This window comes from Mercenaria mercenaria, chromosome 1, assembly GCF_021730395.1.
Source record: "Mercenaria mercenaria strain notata chromosome 1, MADL_Memer_1, whole genome shotgun sequence".
NCBI classification, from domain to species: domain Eukaryota; kingdom Metazoa; phylum Mollusca; class Bivalvia; order Venerida; family Veneridae; genus Mercenaria; species Mercenaria mercenaria.
In genome coordinates, this window is record NC_069361.1 from 42364617 (window position 1) to 42372031 (window position 7415).

The window sequence follows — 7415 nt, forward strand, 5'->3', positions numbered from 1 at the left end:
TACAATACGGAGATATATTTGGACGAGTACCCAGCTGAGAAAACCATATTGGACGAGCCGCTAGGCGAGTTCAATATGGTTTTCTCAGCTGGGTACGAGTCCAAATATATCTCGTATTGTACAGTACAATGTTAGATAACCTTTTTATTCTATATCTATTTTATCTTACTATAATAATAGTTTAAGTTAAAAATGTTTCACTGAATATTGTATTCCTGCCTTTTCTAGTTTTTCCCAGCTTGGTATGAGTGCAAATATATATTATACAGAACAATGTTAGACCTTAAATAACCTTTTTATTCTATATTTATTTCACTTCATACGTAATATGCGTAATTCATTGAATGTTGTTTTTTCTGCGTATCATCATTAAAAAAGGTATATGGTGCAACCTCCCTACAACAGCCATTTGGCGATTTGGGTGGTAATAATACTTGGCTGAGATATTATGCCCACAAACATTGTCAGCAAGTTTGGTGAAGATCGGATGAAAACTGTTCGACTTAAAAGAGCGGACAAGGCTAAACTCCCCGTTTTTCGAGTAATTCAAGGGTGCCTGGTACAATTTGGCTGATTATCGAAATTGACCGAGATGTAATGCCCACAAACATTGTCAGCAAGTTTGGTGAAGATCCGACGAAAACTGAATTATAGAGCAGACATGTTTTGGATGCTGACCGCCCGTCCATTGCCATTCATAATCTTCTCCATTTTGTTTCTTAACCGTTAAATAAAAACTGCTGAGGTAGCTATTCAGACAGTCAGGGCTGATACCAATTTCTAGGTTTCGTCCAGAACGGCTTCTTTAAGCGACTTTTCAAATATTCCAACATCTGATGATCCTTTTTACTGTATTTTTAAGTTTTTGATTATTAACGAACGTTTTAATATCTAAATCAGATAGCATTGTTATCCCTTGAATCGTTTTTGTGTGTTGTAAACAAAAAACTCAAATTAAATCCCGATTTCAAGACGCATAATCAAACTCTGTACATAGAGCGCCTACTTCATCCGATTTACATTCGGAACATTTTCACGCGTTTCGGGCTTTATCGTATGTTTAACATGGGACTGTTGAACCGTCCAACTACAGAAAATACAGGATTTTTTGTACGCGCGTGCGTCCAAATACAGAAAATACAGGATTTTTGTACGCACGTGCATCCAAATACCGTAATATCTTGTACGGTCACGTGTTGCAAATGAACGTTCGCGATTGGATAGATAAAATAGGTATAGAATAATGTAGCTTACAACTCATACATTAAAACAATAAAAGAATATATTGTTACCTCACTGTCGTTTTGTCTATCCATGTCTCGTACGAATTCCTATTGTTTCAGTCATTTGTCAGTAATTAGAGCAACTCACAGTGTTGCAATCATACAAAACACATCCCTTAATTACACATAGACATTGAGGATTTATCTAATGAGCACATGTATTGGAAACACAATTTCAATACCGACTGTGTATTGTAATAATGCTAAACTATCTCAGCCGTGACGTGTCCTTAAGCACATATGTCTATTTCATGTTTTAAAACTCCGTCGAATAATTTAGTTGATTTTTTTATGTTTTGTAAGTGAAGTTTAAACTGGGTTAATGTATTCTTTTATTTCCAGGCTCATTCACCGTTGGATGAAATATATTACCTCAGTGTACAAGACATCACAGTAGAGAAGCTTGCACAGGTAAAACAGATTCATAAATGTAATAAAACCCCTAAAATAGCTTGTCAAAAACCTTATTGCTATACTATAAAACAATGCAACCATTCAACAAGCAAGGCTCATATCCAAAACAATAGAAGAAACTGATCAATGCAATAAAACATTTCTTTCCTTGTTTCTTTTCCTTAACCAAACGTTTAAAAATGATAAAGGTTAGCAAGAGGCTTATAAATGCTGTTGTGCTGCTAGTTATACAAAAACAATCACTTCTTACAATCAAACAAATATTTGTTGTTGTTTAGTTAGGTTTAATGTCACACTGGCATCATCCGGAGGAATACCCTCTGCAGCGTGTACTGTTTTTAACTTATGCATAGTACTTTTAATACACATAAACGTGTTATGTTCATATAAACTATATTTAGTATTTGTTTATTGTTTCAAATAAGAAATTTGAGTTTAGTAAATCTTTTTACATCATTTTCTTGCTCACCGGACTGGCGTTTCCGGTGATTTTACCCATGCCGGCAAAACCCATCTGGCACCCCCCATTCCGGATGACTCTCGTGCTGTTAACGACAACTATAGTGGTTCATACACTGATAAAATATTGTTTATGTAAAAATACGAAAAAACAGGTACCTTGATAGTTTCTCTCTGTTCCTTTTAGTATATTTCTCGATTCAAAATACGCTAGTTTACCATAAAAACATAACGTTACGCTACACACGACAAAACTAAAGTGGAACTTTGTTATTGTGCGTAACGCAAAACATCATGACGTCACTTCTGCTTACAGACGTTAATTTCCCGCGCTTTGTGTTTATTCTCCACTATAAGAAAGAGTGCTAAAAAGAAACTAAGTCTACCTTTTGTAAAATACGGTATGAAAGAAAAAAGTCTGCCGGAATAAAATGCTAACATGTATACGATATGCAAGAAAAAATATCAGTCAGGTGTTTACAAGTCGGATGGAAATATCCGTCCCTCGGCCACCTGCGCATGGGCGGTAATTCGGCAAGCCTCATTACCGCCCAATGCGCAGGTGCCCTCGGGACGGATATTTCTATCCGATTCGTAAACACATGACAGATATTATTAATCTTGATTTCAAACCTAAGCCGCGAGTGAAAAGTGATCTGAGGTCAGTAGCCTTGATCAACCGACTGCCGAAGTCCAAAACCGATGAAATAAAACAAACATACTTTTCCAAGTTTGACCAGTGTATATTTATTGCAAATTACGTAAAAAACCGGCAAACAAATTTGTTTTCATTTTAGCTAAATCTATTCCTGTCAAAGTTGACTGGTACACAAACTGGATTTTCAACATGTGGACTTGTTACGATAACCAAGGAATTTATTCTTACGGTAAGCAGTTTTGATTTGTTATGCTAAAATTTATCCCATTTAATGTCATATTAAATTCAACCTGTATTCGTTAGTGCAAAAGTAACAAATAATGTATTTAATTTAATTACTAAATTGATAATTTAAACAACTTCTATCTCTTTACCTTTGAGAGTTCCCTTATATTTCTAACATTGCACTGAATGAAATGTCCATTACCTTTACAGATAGCTGGCGTATTCTTGACATACTTCTTAGTACTTTATACACTTTAGAGAAAGAAGCTATTGAACATCATAAGCTTTGAAAGAAATAAAAAGCTGTGGCACAACATATGTTACTCGGCATACACTGGAGGAGCCATAAAATATCATAACTTGTAAGTACAGAAACTATAGCACACCATATGTTACTCGGTATATACTGGAGAAGCCATGAAATATCATAAACTGTATACAGAAACTATAGCACAACATATGTTACTCGGCATACCCTCGGGATACACTGAAGAGGCCATGAAATATCATAAACTGTGAATACAGAAACTATAGCACAACATATGTAACTATACATAAACTGTTGACTCAGAAGCTACCGTGGTACAGCATTATGTTAGATACATGGAAGATGCCATGCCATATCATAAACTGTGATTACAGAAACTTTAGTAAATCGTGTGTTACAAGCATCTGTGTATGCAACGTGTAACTTTACATACGCTGAAAAATACATGGAATTCCATTAACTGTGTATAGAGAAATTGTAACACAGCCTGTTTTACTCTATGTATACTGAAAAATAAAAAAAGTATCACCTACTGTGAATACGCAAACAGTAACAAAACATATGATACACTACATTCACCGAACAAGCTATGGAATATTATAAGACAGTGACTACAGAAACTCTAACACAATCTTTATTATATGTTCTGAAAATAATCTAAATTTCATTGGCCGAAACCGCTCATCATCTTTCAACATATATTTCATGTTTAATGGTAAGTGGGTTTTCCCCCAATAAACACAACTTTCTAAAAATAGAATGGAAGTTTCATAATGTTTTCTGTGAAATTTGGAATATTTCACGTATTTCATATGTCCATATCCACATATACATGAACCCATATAATAAAACAGTTATTAACTCTTCATTAATTGAATATGATGTGATATTCACCGGAAGAATATCGCCTCGGTCAATATTGCCCTCTTCCGGTGAATATCACATCATATCCAAAGGCTCAAGAGTCAATAAGTGTATAATGTTACTCTACAGTCACCATCCACAAATTCCCAGGAATTTCCCACAGTACTAAAGCCACATTCTAGATGAAGTCGTTTACCATTTCTTGGCACCATAAGAGGTCATAGAAGCCGTGATATTAGTGGGTTTTTATCTGTCTTTTTATACGTATTCAATTTTGGTTCACGACAAACTTTTGTCCCGTCGTAATACGACCTGTTCAGAAATTGTGAAGCAAGGTAAATAAGAAAAATAATTCCATTGCTTAGGCCAAAATGCCATTGCATGTTTTTGTTGTTGTTGTTGTGTTTGTTGTTGTTTTTTTTTCTTTGTTTTATTTTTTTTTTTGGTTGTTGTTGTTTTTGTTTTTTTTGGCAAGCTATTGCGCAAAGTTAATGTAATGTTCACAGGGCAGAGGTTAGTTTAGAAGAAGGCCTTGACCACGATTCATTCTAAAATTAATCGTGTCAAATGCTTTAAAGATATTGTTTTAAATGTATTTAAATACCATATGATATATTAACAACACATCATCTCTAGGAACTAAATGTATATATAGCAACATTAGACGCTTCTGTATAATGATGGTGTTCTCCTTCGGGGGTTTATTAAATAAATGTCTCTTAAACATATGATAATTCAAAGCTACTGGAGTAAAATTTATGTTGCCCCAGTTAGAGCTAATTCGATGATATCCGAATTTCTTATATAGATGCTACCATTGTCGTATTCTATACGGCGGACGGATAGATGACGGACGGTGAGACCACTGGCGCCAGATCAGAAAGAAAATGCCTCTGTACATGTTATACCCTACCCCTAGGTATTCTATAAGAACCATGGTCATGAACGGGAAAATATACTAACCCATTTCAATCGCGTATTTCATACCTAAAACACGCAGTTCAGTAAATGTGTATTATTGATATTAAACAAGCGATAATTTATCTTCCATCGTGCACCAGTCACATTGTCTCAATATTCCATATTGCAGAGATGCTCCATATATTTTACGCTTTAGTCAACGTTACAGAAAAAACTTGCGTGAACTACCCTAATGAACATCCGGTCTAGAGGTCACGGCAGTGTGCACATGTAAGCGAAATGTAAACAAACAAAAACAGAATGCAATATATTCACAGTTTTACCATAAGACTCGAAATGATGAATGAAATTCATCTTGCATATGATTTTGAATTTGAAATCATACATTGGTATACATCTATTCTGTTTATTTAATTCATTTTGCACATTTATGCTGCATATAAACATTTTAGCGTGCACTTGTAGTAAAATGACGACTGACATACATTTTCACATCTACCAATCAGAGTGTGTTTGTAATCTTGACCGGAACTTCACCAGGGAAGTTCAAGCAAGTTTTTTGTGTACCTTTGAAAATACTGTAAACTACACGTTGTTTTTCTAAGATAAGAAGTATTGAAGAAATGTGACCGGCACACAACGGAAGATAAATTACCACTTGTTTAATATCAATATTACACATTTACTGAACTGCGTGTTTTAGGTATGAAATACGCGATTGAAATGGGTTAGTATATTTTCCCGTTCACGACCATGGTTCTTATAGAATACCTAGGGGTAGGGTATAACATGTACAGAGGCATTTTCTTTCTGATCTGGCGCCAGTGGTTGAGACATCACAATAGCTAACACTCAGCATGTTGCACTCCGTTGAACTAAAACAGATTCAGTTTAGCAGCTAAATGGTTCCTCAATACAAACATTAGATCCCTTTATAATACCTGAACCAACAAAGACTACAGGCAAGTTATTAGTCATAATGAAACTGCAACCACTCTTTCATAGTGACTCAATTGTCAGTTTGAAGTACATTACGTATGTTCTATAATGGTCTTATTATTATTTCATCCGTGTGAAATACACATTTAGCTTTCTGAAAAAAATCATTCTTTATAACTAACAACATCAGTCATGACTGAAATTCGAATGATGAAGTCTGGATGAAAGACCAAGATAGATCACGTCAGAAGTCATTCTTTTGCACGTTCTGGTAGCAGTACATATCTTGGTAGGTATATATGGCTGAAGAAGAAATGTGGACTCTCAACTATACCTTACACAGAGCAAAGTTTCTGACCGACCATGCTACATTCATTATTAAGATATCGTAAGAAACTTATTACACGAAACAACAATAACAATAACCGTAACAATACGGGAGATTTACAGAATTACATATTTTAGAAATGGTTTTAGAAAAATAAACAATACCGCAAAATATCGTTGTACTAAAGCAAAACTGAGTATGATTTCTTGGCATTCCTTTGACAAGCACACATACGTATATCCCAGAAATGTGAATTAACATTTAAGATACTAGGTTAGTTAGTTTAATGGCCTTTTTCAACAGTTTTCACGCTGAACATGTACTAATGCATTACAACCTACTGGAACTTTCAACTATTTTTTTCCTGAATAGTTATTTAATTTCTGATTGATACTTTCAGCGATAGAAACGCTCTCATGTTGCAAGAAGGTTTTGTTTCGAACTAACTGAAATTTCAAACATACTTTACATAAAAGGAGGGTAGTTATAAAATTTTACATTTCAAGATACTCCCGTTATTTTACTCAGTACGGCTCAAATATGATGCGTTTCCATTCAAATAACTTGAATATCTATGTATTTCAGCGAGAACTGTAGTATAGTACAACGAGCCTGTGATTTTACGAAAGAGCAAATGAAAGATGCATGCTCGGAATGAAATAATTTTTATTTAAATGTGTACGATTAAAAAATTTGTCCGGTGTATGGTAAAATCATGAAATATTGAAATATAAGAAATACATGTACAGTAGCAGGCTATTTGGTTAGTATACGAGTGTTAAAAAAACTTGAAAGGCAAGTTTGTTTTTTATGCATTTCAGACATGAAAATATACATGGGGGAATTTGAATCATATTGAAACTTGGCACCAGAAATATTTTAACAAATGACGCCATGACGTTATTAAATTGTAGTATTGATTTCCGGTTTACTGATGTGTTAACTTATTAATATGTCCCTGTAATATTTCGAATTAAATTGCAATCCAGTGCTATTTATTTTCTAAGAGCAATAACGTCCAAAAAAAGAAAAGGTTAATGAAAACATTCGGTTGAT

General features: G+C 34.4%; 1 long non-coding RNA gene across 1 annotated transcript; it reads left to right on the forward strand.

The window, feature by feature from the left end:
• The first annotated feature begins 1623 nt into the window (after window positions 1-1623).
• Window positions 1624-3979, forward strand: LOC123545641 (uncharacterized). The gene is made up of 3 exons (XR_008369861.1): window positions 1624-1694; window positions 2954-3043; window positions 3250-3979. It is a non-coding gene; the product is annotated as an uncharacterized LOC123545641 (long non-coding RNA).
• The last annotated feature ends 3436 nt before the right edge of the window (window positions 3980-7415 follow it).